Source organism: Chelonoidis abingdonii, chromosome 1, assembly GCF_003597395.2.
Source record: "Chelonoidis abingdonii isolate Lonesome George chromosome 1, CheloAbing_2.0, whole genome shotgun sequence".
Lineage (NCBI taxonomy): Eukaryota > Metazoa > Chordata > Testudines > Testudinidae > Chelonoidis > Chelonoidis abingdonii.
The window spans coordinates 220,735,245-220,758,356 of NC_133769.1; the positions used below are offsets into that span (position 1 = coordinate 220,735,245).

Consider the following 23,112-nt stretch of genomic DNA (forward strand, 5'->3'; position numbering starts at 1 on the left):
AATATCTATATTTGTAAGTTGCATTTTCATGATAGAGAGATTGCACTATAGTACTTGTATGAGGTGAATTGAAAAATACTACAGTATTTCTTTGTTTACAAATATTTGCACTGTAAAATGTTCAAAAATAATATAAAGTGAGCACTGTACACTTTGTGTTGTGTTGTAATTGAAATCAGTATATGTGAAAATGTAGAAAAACATCCAAACATATTTTAATAAATTTCAATTGGTATTTTACTGTTTAACAGTGCAATTAACACTGATTAATCACGACTAATTTTTCTAACTGCGATTAATTTTTTGTTAATCACGTGTTAACTGTAATTGACAGCCCTAGTTTTTACATTAATTTTTCTGAGTTGAATCTTTAAAATATTTTAATAAGATTAACTTTTGCATATATCACATTGAAAAAGTAGGATATTTTCACAATACTGAAGAGCTCCCCTGATGGTGCAAGCTCCTGCACATACTAGCTGACTTAATTGAGGCGCCATTTGATGCAGGTGGGCTTCTAGGGTCAGAATCAAAATGTGGAAAATTTACAGATGATTTGGTTGTGACTTTGTAGTTAAAGTTTCCTGTGGGTGTTATGAGCCTCATTAATTTAACACTCTCCTCACCTACCTCCCTACTTTGAGTTAGGAAAGCCTTTTGACTTTTCTGGTTAACGTTGGGGAGGACTAACAGTGTTTACATTTGATTAAATTCTGCAAGTGACTTTTGGATTATCGCTGTTTAAAAATGACCGTGTGAACATAACACTTACTGGAAAGAAGACCTTATGGAACTCTCAAACAATATTTTCACGTTTCTCCAGCAGTCTATAAGGAACAGAAAATATTTAGCTGAGTTCTTTAGCTTCTTAACATACTGCTAATATTGAAGACCTGTTAAAATAGTATTGCCGGCAGCGATACCTGCACTGTTGTGTGGGGAGACTAAGTACTAGCCAGGGATGAAAGGACAATCCTTTCATGGTTTTTCAGGGTTTTCTTTCTGATGTTTTAATGAAAGTCTGTAGCTGTTATGATGGCACATAAAATCTTAAAATTGTGACATAAATTACAGTGATAGCTGAGTTTGTGGAGAGTCTGAAGCAATGAACTCGCCCTCTTATATAGCTGGGTGCTAACTCACTAGCCAGTGATGGTACTTTAAATGCCAACATTAGTAAATATTTCCCTGCTCATGGAAACATGTAAGAATAAGAGAGTCATGTTATGCATATCTACACCAGTGTTGGCCAAAGTAAGAGTAGGTAGCCAAAGGGGGGAGTAGTTAGAGCAGCCAAGAAGATATTAAAATCAATGTTTTAACATCGTATCACTGCTGAAGATAAATTTGACTGTCAAGTGGTCAGGGATTGGGTGTTTAATGGGGGGGAGGAGAGGATTTTACCTGAAACAGTGGCCTAACAGTCTAGACAGGCAGCATCTCAGCGCCTTCATTTGGTCCTGAAAACTCATGTATCATGCCAACAAAAATAAACAAATCTAAACTGTCATCTGATACCCTGAGTGCCCCGGTATGTGTTCACAAGCAGTACTGCCAGGGGTGGCCAGTACTCAAGGCTGAGTACCACCTAAAGATCATATGGCTTGTTCATTGAATGACGCAAGGGTCCTGTGGGGAAGAAGTATGTGGTCAGGTAATCGGCTATATCATAATGCTTGTACAAGGGAGTCAAATCAAAATTGCATAGCCTTAATTCTAACATTTGCTGACTTTTAAGTGCTTGCTTTACAACTTTAAATGTTCTTTTAACATGCTTTTACATAATTTCTGAATTTAAAAAAAGCTTTAAAACCCCTCAGAAATTCTGTGATGTGGAACTACACTGACCCCAGTTTAGGTCGTCTTCAGGTTTTGGGCCTTTACATCCACAGCATAGACTTCTACCACTTGGAGCTAATTGAATAACTGGTAGCATTAATAGGCTGTTGTTCTAGATGTGGGCATATTTTGGGTTACACAGCTTTTTGTCAAAGCAGATGAATGTAGAGACTCTGATTCAGTTCTAGGTTCTGAAAAGGAATGTGCTTGAGTGGTTAGATTCTTCTGTTCCTTGTGCTCCACTCTAGTTCCCTCCTTCTCCACAGTTTAGGCCCTAATCCCCCATATGCTTGCTTATACCACCTTTTGGTCCTGTTTACCCCTACCATTCCCACCAGCTCCTGAGCCCTTCCCACTGTCATCAGCACTCCATATTCCGGTGTGGTTGCTTTTTCCTTTTCTTCTGTGCTGTCTCGGTGCAGCAGGCAGAGGCATTGAAAGGAGAGGAGACCATTTTATCTCTTAATTCCTGTGCCCAGTACTATAGAAACCAGGAGGAGCAATTGCAGAGAAAGACCTGCTCAACATTTGCATTGCTAGTATGGAGCATGCTCAGTCACTCTGTGGGAACGGCATATGTGCAGTCCAGTTGGCACAAGGCAGCTCTAAGGGGATGGAGCATGAGGAGTGCAACTGGGATCTTCAGAGAATTTAGCTTCCAAACTCTGGCAAGTCTCTAATGAGCATATGCAAGCTGTGATTGATTGATTATTTATTTATTTATTTATAAGAAGCACATAATTTGGTGAAATTTGGGTGGACATTCATGGTGACTACAAAAGGTACATCTCTAAGACCAGGGTGACACTCTCTCCCCACCTCAACCAAATTTCAAATCTTTGCTCCGAAGCCTGGAGGCAATAGAGTTTCTCAGTGAAACTACTACGATTTTTAACATGAGCAAAACTTATTTTTCCCCAATCTTGTTCTTGTATATGGCTGATTTTTTTTTTTAAGCTGAAACTTACCAAAAAAAAAAAGTGAGGTTGACTGAGGCAGACACTCAGCATGGAAAATTTCAGCATACTGATTTGGCAAAAGGATAAGAAAATAGGGTCTTACAATAGAAAGCGTTGTACAGCTTTACTATTGAGGATGTTGCCTGCCTGTGTATTATAAATTTCCTTAGGGATATGTCCATTTTCCTACAGGTATTGATATTCTAAACTGAAATGTATATCAATTAACAGCTGTTCTAGCACAGATCTGTTGCTATCTTCAAGGAATTGATTGCCTCCTTAATAAAAATGTGCTGATTGGTATTTTACTCGGTAGTGCTGAGATCCCTTCATATTTAATGATTGTCATCTGTACTATAGTGCTCCTTTGTGCCTGTAATTTTAATTAAATAGAAATACATTTAGCTATATAGTAATACTCAGTGCAGTCAGAGAATTGACCTGCTAATTCTACTCTTGGCTTTTAGATTTGTTTTTTTTAATTGCTTCTGGACAGAAATATTGCCAAGTTTAAATCCAGGGTTGTTATTATGTGGCAGAGATTATATATAAACTTTTGATAAATTAAAATGGAAAGGCTTGATGGGTCATCTGCTATAATAAGACTTCTAAGGATGGTATAAGTAACATTTGTTTATAAAATACAGAAAAATTGCCATTATCTCAGTGAAAGGATTTTCATGGTGTCCACTTCAGAAGTAGAAGACTCTTGATCTGTTCACTTACTGCTGTTGTTTTTAGTGTTTTCTTTGTGACGAGCTACACAAATAATTCCAGAGGAAGTAAGTTGGTCTCTGGGCCCCATAATGCTATGCTTTGCTGCTGCCATGGAACAAGTAGTGTCTTCTACCTCTATAAGAGGGCAGGCAAAGCCAACGTATTAATTTAGGTTAAAGTTCCAGTAGTGGGGAAAAAAATGAAACTTTTCTATCTATATCTATATAGGTTTTACATAAAAACAATTATAATAAAACCTATAAATAGGTTTTTACAAGTTCTCCATCACCATAGTATCTGAGCATCTTAAGATAGTAAGCAGTTCTGCTAGTAGAGATAGTATTGACTGCATATATTATGTGTCAAAATAACACAATATAATCATGCCAGTTCTAATTTATTTTGATAATTTATTTCAAAATACCTGTCAACGAGTATGTCTATAATAATACAGATGACAAAAAAGATTCAGGAAATGTTTTTTGACAAATAGATTCCTTATTAGGCATAATAATACAGAACTTTGAGTAATAATTCATTCAAACTACAATACAGAAATGCATTTCTTGAACCTCTCAGAAACAATGCAAAGGCTTGCAGGGAGTCAGGGTAATGAAGGAGCTGAGGGAGAAGGAAGTCATTGCTGGGAAGGAGCCTAGGAGTGAACCTGGAGGGTTGGGTATAGTGGGAGAAGTATGGAACATTTTGGGGGAGGGGAGGGATTGTTAGGGAGTTGGAAAGCCTACCTATGAAGACCCTAGCAGCTCCCAATCAGTCAGGCACATCTGCCCCCGCCCACGTGTCCCGCCACCCCTCCTCTCCTTGTCCCCATGTGTCCCTGCACCCCGACTCATTCAGCTGCCACTCCAGTCTGCTCTCACTGGTCCTTCTAAACCCCAGTCTGTGACCACCCACAGCAGCCCTGTGTACCCCACTCTCTTTTCCCTCCATCTCATATATCTGTTGCTGCGTCACCTGGCCCTGCAGGCTGTGTACGGTGAGGAATGCAGCCTCTGCTCTCTCCATGTCAGCTGCTGACTATTGCAGCCCCTGAGTCAACTGCCTCTGTTCTGGCATCACAGCAGCCCCTGGTGTGCGAAAGATGTAACTGTAGAACATCTCTGGCAGAATATATTTTCTGTGGAAAATAATATCTGTGGGACACATGAATTCTCTGTGTGCACAATGGTGCAGATTTCCCTCAGGAGTAATACATCATCCCTGCTTGTGTAATTTGGGGGACTGAAGCTGGGATCCTCAGAAGTAAAAGTAGGCACCTAAACCAGATATCTTAGCATTGAAGTAGTAGCAGAGTCATGAACCTCATAGCTGTAAGAGCTATGCTGTGTTAATGTGGATTACAAAAGTATCCAATTTGAAACATTTCTTCTGAAAGACTGTTGGCAAAATGGAAGAGTTGCCTTCATTATATTACAGACTTGGGTTCTGTATTCTCTACTCCCACCACCATCTGAAGTGCCATTGTGCAAGCTCCTTTACCTTACTATAAAATTAGTGCATAGTCCCCTTCCCCACCCCAAGGGATGAAACCATGGCTCATTTTAAGCATGGTTAAGGACAAAAACATTAACAGTGGCCTGTGGAAGAGCTGAGACTAGGACTCATGTTCTTTTGGTTTGCAGTTCAGTACATTTTCTGCTAAACTGCATAGCATTATATGTGGGAGTTCTCTCCTGTTCTGTTCTCCAAAAATGTGACAGGTGAAATGCTGTATCACTGTGAGATTGCATATAATGGGCCAAAATTGTGGTGGTCATGAAAGCTGGCAAAGCTGACAGTATGCCTGGTTAACTTCGGGGTTCTTTTTTTCCAGCCACATCATGTATTTCATTAATTGCTTAATCAATAGCTATAGGTTGTGTGTACCAGCAAGTAAGCCAGTTCATGCCAGATTGCCATACAACTTTCTGGCTTCTGACATTTGGTTTATATGGTAGTATAATGTTGCTGGGGAGTCCTTAATTCCTTTGCTGTCCGGTTGATTTAAAAATTTGTCCTAGCTTGCATCTTTTTGAGGCCCTGCAGAAATCTTCTGACAACCACTCTTCAAGTTTATGCACGTGAGTTATGGGCAATGCATGTTCTTTCTGAACCCAAATGGGTTGTCTGGGCTGTCAAATTGCAATGAAGCTTATCTTTTTATCATAATTTTGGTCCCATAGTATAGAGGTGGGGATCCCTCATTGCCTGGTGGGAGATCATAAGTACTCAGAGAAACGTTCATTAATAACAAAGGGGAAATTTTGTTAGTATCTTACTTATTTAGAATATTTGAAATGATTAAATTTAAAATGCCATTATCTAAAGGCCTTGCTTGTTGCAAGGCTAGTATTGGTGATTTTAAACCACCTTCTGTTACTTCAAAACAATGAAATAAAAAAATACAGTTAATACCAAGTAAAATGGCTGTCTTTGAGGGGACAGACATATGCCATGGTCATGATTCTTATTAGGGGATAAAAGGCCCATAGAAAGGAATATCAGTTTTGAACCCGATATTATATTGTTAGTGAAATGCTCCTAACTTTTTTCCCTTAACAGCATCCCAGTGTATTGGGCAACCTGAGTATGCATCTGTTCCTAGCACTACTTAAGTTATGCTTGTCCAGGCACAATCTATGTGTAGCAAATTTGCTTTGACAGCTTCAGAGAATTTTAATGTTCTGTGGCAGAAGAGGAAGAAGAATAAAAAGAAGATAATTGTGGATCCCGTTTAGATCTTGATAGATCATGAGAATGATATCGTCAGTTCTCTTGGTCTGGAGGCCATAAATGAAAAGAACAGAGAGGCCTGGGAAGAGATTGAAAAAAGGAAGATGCAGGAAAAGATGGATGTCTCTTAGAGGATGTGGAATCGATAGTTCATGGCAATGACTCTTGTGGTGCAAATAAACACACTTGCTCCCAGACCACAGATGGGGACTCAACAGTGATCAAGCCCCATCTCCCATCAGTGTCAGAATATGTTCAGTGGCGGTGATTTATTTCCTTCTTCTAAAACAAAGGACCCTGTCTCAGAAGTGCAGTCCTGCTTTCTATGAGTATTGTGAGGGCAACAAGAATTATCCCCGAATGTGATCTCAGCTGTAAGTAAGCAACATATTTGCTTGAAATTTTCTTTTCCATTTCCAACATCTGCTCTGTTTTTGAAAACCTTGTTTATCATTGTTGAATGAAGAAAAACCTTAGTTTATAGTATAATTTGTCTGCACAGAATCCATGAAAACACTTTTTTCAGTCATAATCCTTTTATTACATACAGCAGTCATTAAATAGCAGCAAATGAATCTATTTTTTAAAACTACAAAGGAATAAAAGATCATGCAGCATAAGCACAGGAACATGGAGATCTGTGTCTTCTTTGTATCTACTACTGCAGTGTCAGTATGAACAAAATACTGGCACATGGCATCCCTCATCATGCATACCTGCAGTGTGTCCAACAATTGTAGTAATCTGCCTAGGATAAAAGGGAAAATCTCAATTTGTGTTGTTGGTTGTGCTTTCCCCTCTGCTCACAAATGTTATGGAGGATTTAGCTAAGACTGTAGAAACATATGTCAGGTCAATGTGATTTTGCTTCGATAGGCATCTACATTGACCCTCAGGATGCACTCAAACACCTTTCTGGCACTGGAGAGGTTATAGTTACATTGCCAATTGTTATCATCTCATAATCTTAGTATTGCAAGGCAACAGAATGTAAGCTAAGGTCGCCAAGGCATTAGCTCAGAAATACCACATTTCTTTGTTTTACTGCAGCAGTGGGACCCTTATCTACTCTTTTTTTCTGCAGATTATCTAATTATTTAATAATCTGGTATCCCGAATCATGACAGGCGAGCAAGTGAAGCACCTTTGTGATCCACCACATCTTTATTTTATGGTTGTAGAGCTCTGCAGATTGAGAGGGAAAATGAACAAAGAATTGGGACATGAATTCCATCAGTAGCCCCAACATACTTTAAGAAGTCTCAACATCATTCACGGCCCTCAGTTACTTGATTGACACTGCTAACTTTAATGATGAATCAATAACATTTACTTTTGTTGCTGTACTATTTCTCCCATTGTCTTTCCCATGCCAAAGCTTTCAAGTGATGGTCTGCATTCTTGGCTAGTCTCCAAAGTGCTATGACAACTCATGTCCAGAAGGACAGTCTTTCTCATCTGAGTGAATTTCAGTTGTAAGGTAGTTGCTAATGCCACGCATACAGTCTAAAGTGACTGGTTGTATTTTGGTGTCTTGGCCAGTTGCAGTTGGTTTAGATCATTACAGTTTTGTCCTAGCAATGGGCTGAGCTCTGTTTTGCCGAAAGTCTGCTTTCTTTGTGGTTCAGTTTGGCATTTTAAATGGACACAATTCTGTGTGGTCCCCTACCTTGTTTTTAGGTTACAACTGACTGTTCTTTATAGTGTAACTGTCTGCCCAGTCTGCTTCCAAGCTGTTAAGCAGCAAACTCCAGAATCTGGAGGATGTAGTAACCTGCAGTGCTAGGAATGTCTCCACAACAACTGGTCACTGTGATCATTGAGGCAGGAGATGGAGTTTTCTGTAAACCACCCTGTAATCCTAGATGGATAATTTAGGGCAGGTTGGGGAGTCTTAGAAAAGAAATACTCATAGTCATATGGTATTGTTTCCCAGAATACACTTACTTGCTGGTACTAAGTGGGGTGGTAGGTATGACAGAAAAGCTGCTACATGAAACTGTACTGTTTGTATTCAGTTGCTGGAGTCTCAAGATATTTCAGTCAGCAAACACTTTTGTAGATACCACAGTTCCATAAGTTTGTGGTTGACTTCACCTTTTGGTAGAGAGGGTAAAGAGATTTATCTGGCATAAGTCTTGGCGAAATCAATTTTTTGTTAGGGTTACACCAGGGGTCGGCAACCTATGGCACGCGAGCCAATTTTTAATGGCACGCGACTGCCTGCTGGGACTCCGCGTGCCATTAAAAATCCTGCCGACGTGGCAAGCTGCGGGGTCCATGGTCCCAGGCCGGAGTGCCAGCCCGAGCGCAGCAAGCCGCTGCCACCTTCCCCTAGAGTTCTGGTGCTGCACGCGCAGCGCTCTGGGGGTTGGGGATAGGTGCTCCTGCAGGGCAATGTTTGGCTCTGTGAGGAGGGAAAGACGCTCCCAGCTCATCCAGAGCCCTGCTGTTGCACGCGCACCACTTTGAGGGGCGGGGCAGGGCAGGGCTACGCGCACGGGGGTGGCGGCGACAGGGCTCTGGATGAGCGGGGACCCTCATGGTAAGGGGGCCGGGGCCGGGCGGGGTTGGGTAAGGGTGGGGCAGTGAAAGGGACAGGGAGCAGGTGGGTGGATCCTGGGAGTGGTTAGGGGTGGGGGTCTCTTGGAGGGGCAGTCTGGGAGCAGGGGGGTTGGATGGGCATGGGAAATCCCGGGGTCTGTTGGGGGGTGGATAGGGGTCAGGCAGTCAGGAGACAGGGAGCAAGGAGGGTCGTGGGGGGCAGTTAGGTGTGGGGCGGTTCTCTGGAGGGGGTGTCAGGGAGACAAGCGAGCTGGGGGGGTGGATGAGTCGGGAGTTCTGGGGGGTCCTGTCAGGAGGTAGGGGTGTGGAGAGGGGTTGGGGCAGGCAGGGAGTGGGGGAGGGGGGTGTATGGGTCCAGAGTTCTGGGGGTCCTGTCAGGGAGTGGGGAGCAGTTAGATAGGCATGGGAGTCCAGGGGGTCTATCTGGGTGCAGGGGTGTGGATAAGGGTTGGGGCAGTCAGGGGACAGGTAGGGTCCTAGAGGGGCAGGCAGGGGATAAGGGGCAAGGGTCCCAGGATGGGGTAGTCAGGACAAGGAGTGGGGGAGTTCGGGGTTCTAGGGGGGGCAGTCACTCAGCCCTGACCCTCCCCCCATACCCAGTCCTCTGCCCTGAGCCCTGTACCACCCAGGCCTTTGACTCTTTCACACACCCCCATGATTCCAGCCCTGACTGGCACCCACACACATACCCAGCCCCCCTACCCTGACACCTGCATCCCGTCACATGCCCCCAGCCCTCTGCCCTAACTCTTGCACCCCCCACATCCCCACCCTGAGCACCAAACAAGAGCCCCTGCACCACCACTCACATTCGTACCTGCACCCCTCACACCAAATGGGAGCTGCCAAGGTGAGTGCCCCCACACCCAAACCTCCTGCCCCAACTCTCCTTCATTCTAGCTCCTGGTCAGACCCTTCACCCCTAGCCCTGTGCTCTGTCCACTCCCATTCTCAGCTCAGTGCAGAGAGAGGAAGAGAATGGGCCAGAACCAGGGAGAAAGTAGGTACCCACTGTATGTGGGCAGGCTGGGACCCCAGACCGGCACCAGGCTGAGTGGGTCTGGCAGCTGGTTCCTGGCTGGCAGGAGCCGGAGGATGGAACCCCTGAGCGGCAGTAGACTGAGCCGCTCAGCCCACTGCTGGTCTGGGGTCTCGGCTGCTGGCCCCACACAGCCTGCTGCTGGTCTGGGGTTCTGACTGCCAGACCCTTCCCAGCTGGGGTCCTTGCCGCAGGCCTCACTGAGCCCACTGCCGGCCGAGGTGAACAGAATCCCAGACCAGCAGCGGGCTGAGCGGGCCAGTGGCGTGAGATCAACAGCTTAATTCAATTTTAAATTAAGCTTCTTAAACATTTTGAAAACCTTGTTTATTTTACAGTACGACGCTAGTTTAGTTATATAATATATAGACTTGTACAGAGAGACCTTTTAAAAAACATGAAAATGTATTACCGGCACGCAAAACCTTAAATTAGAGTGAATAAATGAAGACTTGGCACACCACTTCCGAAAGGTTGCCGACCCCTGGGTTACACCAATGTAATCGTTAGAGTGGTTAAATAAATGAAAATGTCACATACTAAACTTCTTTATATTTTTTCCCATTGCCAGTGGAGCCAGATCACTTAAACAGTCTACCTAATTAATACTTGCACTGCAGGCAAGTTTGAAGTTGAGCCAGTCTTGGTTGCAAAGCCTGTTCAAAGGATTAGAGGTAAGATTACATGATTACATCTGCAGCCAGGTCACATGCCAGTCATGTTTACAAGGCTATAATTGGGTGCAGATGACTACTGAATAGATAGTAGACATGACTGGGATGAAATGTTAAAGACCCTTTTTTTTGGCCTACTTAATCCGTGATGAAAGAGAATTGAACTTGAGCTATGTTCAGATTTCATGGAGTGGAATGAGGTTGCCACTTCGGCGTACTACTTATTTATAAAAACTTTATCTTGGCAACCTTTCCTTCTTGGTCGCTTGTTTCTACAATCCCTGTAAAATGCGTAGCAGTAACAAACTGTCCTTACGAGGTTGCTGCAGTATTGAGGGGTGTGAGAAGAAATGATATATCTTCGCCTAGAAGTATAGCCCAGACATTTGACAAAGAACTTACTCATTTTGGGGCTCTGCTCTGTTACGCAACAAACCAAAAATAGTAATATTCTTGTATTTAAATTCGGTGCTTTCTAATTCTATCTTCTGAGCTAGTTTCCTTCTTGTCTTCTCATGTTTTGTTGTTGGCATACAGTTTATGGAGGGTAGTTCATTTCTCAGACGTATGTAACCAAAACAGCAATGGAGCTGAGATAGTTTTATGGGTATAATATCACATATTTGGAATCAGCTGCCCCCATTGCCTACAGTGATCAGCCAGTGCCTAATCTTTTTAAGCAGAACTTTCCTGGAGCAGAGCATGATTTGGGCAGTGGCGAAACTTAGGGGAGGAGTTGAACAGCTTCTTTCCCCTTAACGCCCATCTCTTTCCAGCAGCCACACATCTGGCTCAGCTGCCAGGCAGTATTCTCATCTCTTCACCCCTAACACCTGGCTTCAAAACAGATCCCAGCCAGCAGAACCTTGCCTCCCCATTCACCAGCCTTCATGTAAAAACAGCCAGTTTCTTGCCCTGACCCCACCTATGTGCTACCTTGGATTGTGACCACAAATGATAATAGAAATGGGGCCATAAATTGGATTCTGGTCTGAGGGTCCTGAATGTTTGACAACCTCTGCTCTAAAACTAAGTTAAATCATCAGCTACCTCTGTTTGAGCACTCAAGGCATACCTGGTGTGTGTGTGGTTTGCACCAGGGGTTCTCAACCTTTTTTTTGCGGAGGCCCCCTCAACATCCTATAAAAACGCCAGGGCCCAGCGGGGGAGAAGAGGGACCCTTAAGCATAGGCATGATTTTACTTCTATTTGGGGGCTGGGGGCAAGACCTGGCGGGGCTTGAGCCAGCTCCTCACAGTGGGGTCCAGGGAGGGAGCCCCACCTCTACCCCCTGACTCACTCAACACCACCTAGCCTATCTGGGCTATGGGGGGCCGTAACAAAAAAAAATCAAAAAGAGGACTCAGTTCCAAAAGTTTTAAAACTGCTCAGGGGGCAGGGAGGGTGCGGGCAAGGGAGTAGCTAAGGGTGCAGGGAAGGGAGTAGCTGTATATGGGCGGGAGGGCTCCCAGTGTGACTTCCAGCTTCAGGGGTGGGGTGGAGGCGCTGGGGATCCTGGCTTCAGTCTCCCCGCTCCTGGCTTGAGTGGGGAGGTTTGCTGGCTTCAGCCCCACAGTGCTTCGGGGGTTTGAGGGGGTGCTGGCATCCTCTCCCAGCTGAGGAGTGGGGGCCACCAGCTTCAACCACGCGCTGCTCCTGGCTTCCGGGCAGAGGGGGGCCACAGGCTTCAGCCCCACATCACTTCCAGCTTCAGCGCTGGGGCTCGGGGCATTGGATTTCAGTTATGGGGCTCCATGGCCCCCCTGAAAGGGCTCGTGGATCCCCGCTGGTTTACACTATAACAAGCAAACCTTCCTAGTGCAATGGAATATTTTCCATTTATTTACTCTAGTAAATCAAACCTCTGAACAACTCACTACTTTGCCACTAGGCAGTTTCTGGGAATACTGTGTTTTGTAATGCCTAAATAATAGTATTGTTTCAGATTAGTTGTTGAATCTGACCTCTTAACTGATCTGTAAAAGTAATTTAGATATGGCTTGGAAAATACTTAAAGTAGCCTTTTCTGAAGACTTCCTATGCTCCATAGACTACAAGAAATATGCTTAGATTATGTTTGCTGAGATTAAATGTCTATGCCTCATCTTTAAGATCACTAAAAGTATATTGTTTTTCCCCTTCAGCTTCACTGGAATATCAGAGAACTGATTACATTTGGTGTTTCTGAGAAAAGAATGTACAGTGTTCTACTGGGTGATTTCTTGGTTGAGAGTACATTATTTTAGGACTGTACCTGCATTATTAGATGATTCCTAAATCCTTCAGGGTTATAGTTGTCTCATAAATCAGAGAAATATATAACATGAATTTCTTTATTACTAATTTAAGTTAAGGATCTGCAAGCTTAATGGGCATTACAGATTGCAAGGTGGTCATTGTCATATAAGTCAGTCAGAATTCGTTATCAGGATGAAATTATTGCTTTTTTTAGGACTGTCGATTACTCACAGTTAACTCGTGATAAACTCAACAAAATTAATCGTGATTAATTGCACTGTTAAATAATAGAATACTAGTTGAAATTTATTAAGTGGATTTATTTATTTTTTGATGTTTTTATACATTTTCAAATATATTGATTTTTATTACAACACAGAATACAAAGTTTACAGTGCTCACTTTATATTATTTATTACAAACATTTGCACTGTAAAAATGATAAAAGAAATAGTATTTTTCAATTCACTGTCCGCCACTTCCCGCAGCTCCCATTGTCTGGGACCGGCAAACTATGGCCACCAAAAGCTGCCGGTGGCTGTGCCTGCAGACAGTTGATGTAAACAAACCATCTCGTGGCCCACCAGCGGATTACCCTGACGGGCTGTGTGCAGCCTGCGGGCTGCAGGTTGCCCACCATTGGTTTAAGGCCAGGTCTACACTGTCACTTACTTTAGTATAACTTATATTGCTCAGGAGTATGAATAAGGTGATGTCTACACTAGCACTTTTGTCAGTATAACTTGCGTTGCTTAGGGATGTGAAAAAAACTCAGAGACACAAGTGACACTGATGAAAGCACCGGTGTGGACGGTGCAATGTTGGTGGAAGAGCTTCTCCTGCCGACATAGCTACTGCCTCTCATGGGGATGCATTTATTATGCTGGCAAGAGAATTCTCTCCTGTCTTCATAGAACATCTTCACCAGGTGCGCTACAGCAGCACAGCTGCACAAGTGTAGCACTTCTAGTGTAGCCTAGCTCTTACAAAATCAAGGGGAAATCTCCCTGTGAAGAATTGAGTTACAGAATGTGGAAACCCAGGGGACAGTAGATCAGTGAAAGAATTAACTTAATGTATTTGTTGCTGGTTGTTGAATTCTGTTATTGGTCATGGGAATGGGCTTATAAATTTATACAATTTTTATAGTACCATCCGTTAGGTGGCAGTGCTGCAGCTTCCCATTGAAATTGTATGGAAAGGGCTGATTGGCAAAAAACAATAAAGGGCAGAGCTAAGGGACTAAAAAACTGGTCTCCAGCCCTGGGATCTCACTTCAGCCTGGTAGTTAAATTTAGCTCAGAAGCTTGCTCCAGTCTTGGGATTTTGTTTCAGTTTAGGAGTGAAGTCCAGCTTAGAAACTTGGTTTCAGTTAAGAACTCATCCTTAAATATAGGGTTTCAGTCAGAAGCCTTCTTGTCTTTTAATGGTGGATTTTATTAAGGGATGTTTATTTTAAATAGTGTTACCTGTAAAGCTAAGTTAAATTAACATACGTTTTATAGGCTCTCAAATTGTTACTTACTTTGATATTTAAAATAGATTCCAGATTATTTTCAATCTATATTTGAGACTACGATCTGCATTTTCTACACTATAATTATGGAGTGACACTCTTTACTAAATGCTAAGCATTGTCCTAGCTGCTGCTTTAATGAAGAGAATGTGATCTAGCAGTCTGTCTGAGTCTCCTTTGAGCTTTAGAGTATTGGATATGATTTCAGTAGTTACAAGGTCCATTTAAAAAAAAAAGCCTATAATTTTTTTTGATTTCCAGAAAAAAAAAAAACCCACACATAATTGTTAAATTAAAACAAATAGCTTTCTTTTTATATCATTCTGAAGTATGTACGTGAAATTAAGATATATTGGAAAAGCTTTTTTATTTGAGAAGTTTAGAACTAATTTTTCTATAAATAAAAACTTATGCTATTCTAAAAAGTTGAAGGGAGATTTGATGAGCGCATCAAGGTTCTGATGCTTATTAGGAAACAAGTTATAGAATTATCTAGAAATGTAGAGGGAAAGGGGAACTTGGAGCTCACTAATTAGGCAGAGCAGTGTGAGTACTGAGTGAAGTGATCTCTTTTTGATTGAGGGCAGAGGGCTTGGTTTATTGGAACCTAGAAAATTCTAGAGGTAGCCAGCGCATTTGAAAACATGAGAAGTCACTAGAATTTGCTATTCCATTCTAATGTAGGAAATTTGAAAGCTGCTAATTAATATAAATATATGTAATTGCCTAAGACAATATATGATTTTTTTTCTGACTCCACAAGTCTAAAGGGGTAGGAAAAAAGCAATTGGATGAACTGAACTGCAAAGTAAATATGGTCAGGATTAAAAAAAAAAAAAAAATACTCCTTTGAAGAGTACAGAAAATAATTTCTTTGAATTCTTCATGATCTAATGTGCCACTGAATAAAACTTATTGAAGGGAAGAACAGACTGGTGACAAGTTTGATCCACCATTAAAATGTAGCTGCAGTGATCATTTAAGTCTTTGTTCCAGGCCTCTGAGCAGCTTTAAAACTGCTGGAGGACAAAGACATGAACTTGAGAGAAAGAGTTGCAGCTTTCTTTTATGCTAATATTGTCTTTGATATAGCACTAAATGAACAGTTTTTTTAACATGACCAAAGCACTTCACTCTTGATGCATTCTCTTCAGGTACACTATTAGAAGAAATGGAGAAAAGCAAAGGAAGAACAAAAATAATTGTATTAGATACGAGGGCAAGAAGATTGGTTGAACGTGAGAAATGACCAGATATTGGTTACAAGTATCTGTAAACAGAAGAATAAAATCCTACTTAATGCTATTAATTTTACATTTGAAAAGAAAGGAGAACACTAGCCATATTGCAAAAGACAACGTGTGGGAATGCTGAGGAAAGCACAGGAAGGAGGTCTGTTCCATTTTTTTCATGTGTTGAAACTAAAGTGGAAGTAGAGGAAAACATCTGAAGTTGAGTCATTCTAAGCTTCTGATATGTGAGCACTCAGTAATGTAGCATATTTTTACATAACTGTTCCACAGAGAGACTATAAATTTACAAAAGCAGTTAAAGGAGGTTTTGGAGGGATTTACTAGCTAGAGACTGACATTGCTGACTCAGTCTCCAAACCTAATCTTCACACACAAAATAAAGTAATGGAAACACGTCAGGCATTGGTTCTCAGACTATTGTACGGGTGACCCCTTTCACACAGCAGGCCTCTGAGTGTGACCTCCTGATAAATTAAAAGCACTTGTCTATATATTTAACACCATTATAAATCCTGGAGGCAAAGCAGGATTTGGTGTCGAGGCTGACTGCTCATGACCCCCCATGTAATAACCTTGTGACCCCTTCAGGGGTCCTGACCCCCAGTTTGAGAACCCCTGACGTAAGGAGAAATTGGAAAATTATTTGAGAAGGTATGGAATCTTTACTAGGCATCATGTCTGATCCAGAGACACGGGTTGAACCCATATCATGAGAAGGCTGAAATATTGCTCATGGAACATAATCCTAACTGTATGCCTTTTTGAATTTAAAATTGAAGATCCGCATTTCCACCCTACATTTGTTTGTAGATTAAGTTCTCACAATTCATTGCTTCAAAATGGTGAAAAATTGGCTGTCCAGCCAGCTCAGCATCAATGAGCATGATTTTGAACACCATTCAGATTGATATGGTTGCAACTTCATAATAGGTTAGGTAATGAAAAAAGAAATGAATTGATAAAAATGAATCAGTATTGTAGATCAGATACAAAGGAGAGAGAGGTCGTAATGGCTTGTAGCTTGGTGACTTGTTTGTGATCTTGTTTTACTTTCAGAATTGCTGCTTCTTTTTGGACAATATCTCATCTTTCGACAAGGTATCGTTTTTTGGCAGAAGGACTGCTATATAGCTCTGGATTAATACAATCAGAGCTAAAACAATTTTACCTGCTTAAACATACATTTTCATTTTTGATCCATTGATCTCAATCTTCTCATTCGTTATTAAAATATTTCCCATTCCTCAACAACAGGCATTTAGGCTTTCCTTTGTGCATTTTCTTTCTTTTTAGGTAAAGGATTAGTATCTGGTACCTTTTTGTATGATTCAGATAGATTTTTATGTTTTTTCAGGAAGAATAAAAACTTGGAACAGTGGAATAAATATCACCCAAAATTTGCATATCCATCACATGCTGCTGCCAGTCATTGATCTGTAAACAGGGTTAACTGAGTTGTGAGTTGGCACACTGAGATATGGAAACATACAAACAGTTAAGGACTAACATTGCAGTAGTGTGTTGTGTATAAAAGACTGTTGGAGTAGTTAGGTATTTCCATATGCAATAAATATTATCTATTCTGTCTTAACATCATTAAAATCCTTGATTGTTCATTTTCATCAGGATTTTGCAAATTTACATATGGTACATCTTGAATGTGTCCACATCCTGCATTTAATACAATAGAGAGCACAAAAAATTATGGAAAGGGGTAGCTTAATTCACTTCCAAATAAGTCTTAAAGTGCAACTAAAATCAATGTCACTTTTGATCGGTAAAGATACTGTGTAAAAATAGCAACATCTTAGACATCAGATTTTCTCCCTGTATGTATTGAGTTATATCTGTTTACTTACTGGTAAAAATGCACATTTACCATTTTTTTTTCTTAGTCCTGCAGCGCCAATGCAGCTGAGAAAGGTTGAATGGAATTCTCTTTTACTTTTTGTACACAGAATTTGGTTGGGGCTTCAAAGAAGTTTTGGATGCCTTGGGGTTCAACCCAGGCCAAAAAGGGGTTGTCACTGCCTGTCCTGCAATTCTGGGTGCCTTCAGTGCTGTACTGCTGTGGCTGACAACCCTGACACCAACAGCCAACCTACAAGCATACAGGTCACACCCTGGCTTCTATTACTTAGGTTTTTTTGTTTTTTGTTTTTTTGTTTTTGTTTTTTTGCAATGTAACTCCAACAACCCCCCCAACACACACAGTCCTGAATTTCCCCAAAATTGTCTGCCTTGCAGTGTTCAACCTTCTCCCTGAAAACTTATTTAAAGAACCTTAAGTTCATTACTCCTTTAAAGAGACAATATGCTGCAGCTCATTAATTTAATTAGATTGTGAAGAACACTCTTATTTCATTCACAGCATTGAATTGGTTTATAGTAAAAATAAAACAAGTTTATTGAAGTCATAGGTTTAAATGATACCAAGTACACTGAGTAAAGAGAGAGATGGTTAAAAACAAAAGTAAAAATACACTTCTGAGATTAAAACTTGATTTCAGCAAGTTACAGTCTTTGCCTAAGAAGATTTCTCACTTGTTTTCTGTGCCCAGAGACCTTCAGCATCCTTGGATAAAGGATGCAATGTTCTCTGATTCCAAGAGCCCTGGCCCTTTGACTCCCACAAGGCTTTTTGTTTCTGCTTCTCTCCCCCAAAGTTCATTAACCCTGTTGGAAGAGGCAGGAAGGCTTCCTGCTGTCTTCCCTTCCTGTTGACATCCCACCCCCCTACTGATTCGTATAGAAATGGGGCTTCTATTGTTTTGATTCCCTGCTGCTTAATTTACATTGAAGACAGGTAGAGAGCTGCTGTAAGCGTGTGCAGACTCACCCCTGTGGCGTCTCTGGGAATTAGCTCGCCAGCCATTGGAACGCCCTCTGGAGGCCGGTGTTGTCCTACTGTTTGGCCCCCATGTCCCTCCCGGACCCGGTGCCCTGTTGTTTGGGGTGCTGCAACCTGGCAGTACCTCCACAGTCTGAGTCTTGCCCTCCCAGGGAACCCCCCCCCCCACACTGTCCCCACTTTGCCTCAGTCTTGGCTACTGCCTAGTCTCTATCTAGCCCCTGTTCACTGGGGCAGACTGCAGTATAAGCCACTCATCACAGGCAAAGGGATTTGGACCTGCTGCCTCTGGTTACCCAAGGGGTGCCCCCTGCAACCCAGTACCTAATTGGCTTTACCAGACCTGCAGCCTGGGGCTTTCCAGGCTGGAGCTTCCCCAGCTCCTCTGCCTTTCCTCAGCCCTGCTCCACTCAGGTCCCTGCAGCCAGGTCCATCTCCCTCTACAGCTAGAAAGAGACTTCTGAGCTCCTGGCTTCCAGCCTTTTTATACAGGCGTGATTGGGGCTTGGCCCAGCTGCAGCCGCTTCCCCAATCAGCCCAGCTTTTCCCCTGCCACAGCCTTCCCCCAGGGCTGTTTTAAAGCCTTCCGGGCAGGAGCGGGGTAACCACCCTGCTACAGCTACCTTTTCTCCAGTCTAGGAGAGAACCTGCTTTTCCCTGTTTGGTCACAGACTTTAAAGCATAATATCAGTGACTATCCATAATTTCTTGTATATAGGGCCCTATGAAATCTGTTTTTGTTTTTTTTATCGAAATTGTTTGATACATTGACAAGTTAAGTATCCTTACCTATAAATACATAAAAATGTTCAGAATTGGACTGCACTGGGGAAAAACTGATTTAGCCCCCCCATCCTACAATTTAAACAAAACATCCCGCAGATATACAGTATATTGTAAAAATTAACATATTTTAAATCTCGAGTAGAACTTGGCAATATGACCAAACTGACATTGCTGAACAGTAACACAAGAATTCTACCGAAGTGTCTCTTAGTGACAATTTTACTGAATTCATATTTGAATAATAAAAAAGCACTAAAAATAATTCATCATTGCAGCAGTTGTTGCCATTTTAAATTAAACTCAGTAACTTTCGAGCTTCCTATATTCTGAAGGAATGCTTAAATTAATTTCAAATTTGATTAAACAATGTCGAACTAACATCATCATTTTTATTGCTGAGTACCATAACTTTTTGATGTCTCTGGTAACAGTAAATTTAGCATGCCTTGTGGCATCTTCAAGAAACATTTGGAATCAGTTGGTTACAGAAACTTTACAGAACATATCTGATTTGTTGGTTGTTGATCTCCACTCTTCTCCCTTTCACCTTTTCCTTCTTCTGATTTATATCTGAAGAGATGAAAAGGCTGGCTTGTGGTACCTTTGCCTCAATATAGAGCTACTGCTTTGCATGATTACTGCGCTCCTTTTTCCTCCCAACTTTACCAGCAGGGTAAGCCAGACTTCCATTATTTCCTGTTGCACTGGAGGATCCAAATGAGTCACAAGCCACTACTTTTTCTTTTGGTCCCCAATTCTGTGGTAGCACAGTGACCTACTGTTATTTCCATATGTTGGTAGAGCCAGGGATCACAGTAATCGTAATAAAATAAGAGATCCTTGACAATTGGAAATGAATGAGTGGATGGCGTCATGCTACTGCTGTGAGTGGAATGAGAGAAAGAAGGGCTCGGAGGAAGGAAATGGAATCTGGGATCCTGAGGAAGGAAATGAAAGGGTGCAAGGAATGAAAATGGAGAGAGATAAGAACTGGAGGGGAAGGGAGCAGACAGAGAAGACTTTTATAAAACAGAGGAATGAGGAGCAAGAAGTGAACAATATAGGGGAGCAAAAATTATTAGAAAAGATAACCAAAAGGAGGAAAGGGGGGCAGAAATACTAAATAAACGGAGATGAAGGAAGAACCTGCTTCAACTGAGACTGGGTTTTTTTTGTTAAAGTTTTTAAAGAAAAAGAATGACAGAAAAAGAGGAAACGAAAGTAAACGTAGCTCAGGGGAACTAAAGCAGGAAAGGGGAAGAGAATAAAATTAAAACAAAGCCAGAAAAGATGCATAAACTTGTGTTAGTAAATATGCTTAAAATCATCTTTCTAGATTTCAGATAACGTCCCTCTATTTTACAGAAAGGTTTTAATTTCAGTCTTATGACAATGGAACCCTATCACTGTATTAATCTGTGGGGAAGGAGGAGTTTAATGGAAACAAAGCTTGATTGTAGTCAGTTCCTCTTTTCTGAGAGTTATGCTACTCTTTTTCCTGAAGCATGGTGAGTGGTGGTTGTCATATAGAGATAATTGGAGATCAGATTTGGAGACTTTTAGAGGATCCCTTCCCAGCTAGCTACTGCCCGTCAATGAGCACTTTCTCTTGACCTTTGAAGAAAGTGCTTCAGACAACGTTCTGTCTACTTTTTTGAAGTCAAAAGGGTATAGAGTTACTGTGGCATTACTACAGAATTGAACTCCGTATCCAGCAACTGAGCTCTGTACATTGCCTTTATGGCAGACTGTATTGCTTACAACTATCATGATGATTTTAAAGACATTTCACCTCTTAAGCTTGTCTTATTGATCCAAACAAGTAGTGTGGAATGTGAGAGGTGGCTTTCACTAATAGTATACATCAAATGTGGCAGAAGAACAAACTTTTGACTTGGTGATGTTTCTGCTTTAATGGATATTAATTTCAGTGATGGAACTCTCCAAATAATGAAGCATTATTAGAGACTAAAAGAAAGGGAAAAAAATAGTGTAGAAATGGCCTGACAGAACAGAGTACTTGGAGTGAGGTGAGGAGTGAGAGGCCAGAGCTTTGCATCATACAAAAAAGAATTATCCATTTATATGGATGAGAAGACTATCCAGAATTGAATATTAAAAAATATAATAGACACCAAGATTTTGGAAAGAGTCTGAGCAGTTAAGCTTCAGAGGCACAAACCAACCTCTTTACCTGTTGGAGGTTAGGAAGAAGCTTTTTTGGGGGGCCGGTTGTTGGTAGTGTAGCATACAGAATACTGGACTTAATGGATCCCTCATCTGATTCTGTATGTTCTTTTAGAGGAACTTTCATATTAGCATCTGTGACGTTGCAGTCTATATGATTTTATAAAAATATGCTAATGGATGCATATAATGTAACTGGAATATGTTTCATGCAAAAGGTCTCTTGTAAGGTATCATTACAATGCTTATTGTCTTCTGAGTGTGGTCATCCTGTTTGTATAAAGGTATCACTCTTTTGTCTGAAACTAGAAATATGAAATATAACTCTGAGGGCCTATTGTAATTATGCAAAGTGTGGGGCATTAATGGTGGTTTGGAATCTTAATTACTCCCATCGACCAGGACAGTTACCTGAGTGGCTCTGTTTGCAAGCAAGCCTTTTTGTGAGTCAGGCTGGGAGGAATGAAGGCTTGGGATCTGCTTTTCCAGTGGAGGGGGTAAAAACCCAGAGGGACAAAGTATTCCCGCCTTATGCAAAAGATATGTAAATAGGTGGAACAGAACAGTGGATGAGCCATCATGAAGAATCCCCTAGCTACCATCTGAGCTGGAACAAGAGCTGTGCTAGGGGAAAGAATTGTGCCCAGGCCTGGAAGGTGTCCAGTCTGAGGGAAAAAACTTACTGAAACATCTCTGAGGATGAGACTATCTGTATTCAGTTTGATTAGACATAGATTTGCTCATTTTATTTTATTTTGCTTGGTAACTTACTTTGTGCTGTTTGTTACTACTTGGAACCACTTAAATCCTACTTTCTGTATTTAATAAAATCACTTTTTACTTATTAATTAACTCAGTCTGTATTAATATCTGGGGGAGCAAACAACTGTGCATATCTCGCTATCAGTGTTAGAGGGCGAACAATTTGAGTTTACCCTGTATAAGTTTTATACATATTAAGTGGATTTATTTGGGTTTAGACCCCATTGGGAATTGGGCATCTGAGTGTTAAAGACAGGAACACTTCTGCTAGCTACCTTTAGGCAAACCTGCAGCTTTGGGGCAGGTAATTCAGACCCTGGGTCTTTGTTGGAGCAGATGGAAGTGTCTGGCTCAGCAGGACAGGGTGCTGGATTCCCAAGCTGTCAGGGAAGGCAGGAGCAGAGGTAGTCTTGGTACATCGGATGGCAGCTCCCAAGAGGGTTTCTGTGATCCAACCCGTCACAGTGTCCTTAAACTAAGGACCTATTTGCACTTGGTCTCAAACTTAGTTTTTTGAACTAGTGTAAACATGGCTTTTTAAGCAGTTCAGTTTAATTCAATTTTCACGCACTTGACCAAGTTTGTTCAAAGTTTAACCATATTTAACAACTGAATTTAAGTGTGGCTTAAAAACAGTTAAAATTGGGTTATATCACTGTTTGGCTACTAGTCTGTTTCTGCCCTGAGAGTATCATAAAATTGTCCCACTGTTGCTCTAGGACTGATGGAAGTGCTAGTGCAATCAGTCACAGCTGTCTTTACCATTTTTATCTACTGTTTGCCTAGATGAGATGGTCGTAAAAATTTCTCTTGTCAGGTCAACTCTAGTGATCACTGGATGTCTTCAGCGTTGGCTGAACCAGGTTAAAAATTTCTAGCATAAGTTTCTAACTGGACTAAAGCATAGTTTTAAACCTATTTTTAAACATAGTTTAGTTACCTATTCAGAGCCCAATGAACAGTGTTTATAACCCAGTTTGAACACAGCTAGGT

General features: G+C 41.5%; 1 protein-coding gene across 8 annotated transcripts in view; it reads left to right on the forward strand.

Moving 5' to 3' along the window:
* TAB3 (TGF-beta activated kinase 1 (MAP3K7) binding protein 3) overlaps positions 1–23,112 on the forward strand; it is a 67,670-nt gene that overhangs the window by 14,995 nt on the left and 29,563 nt on the right. Inside the window, exon 1 of one of the 8 annotated variants that reach the window (XM_075059784.1) lies at positions 10,424–10,526. The exons of 6 other annotated variants lie outside the window; for them this stretch is intronic. The gene's annotated coding sequence lies outside the window, so the exon portion shown is untranslated. Of the gene's footprint in view, positions 1–10,423; positions 10,527–23,112 lie in introns of those variants that run through there. One more of the 8 variants, XM_032777798.2, reaches the window with a different exon arrangement.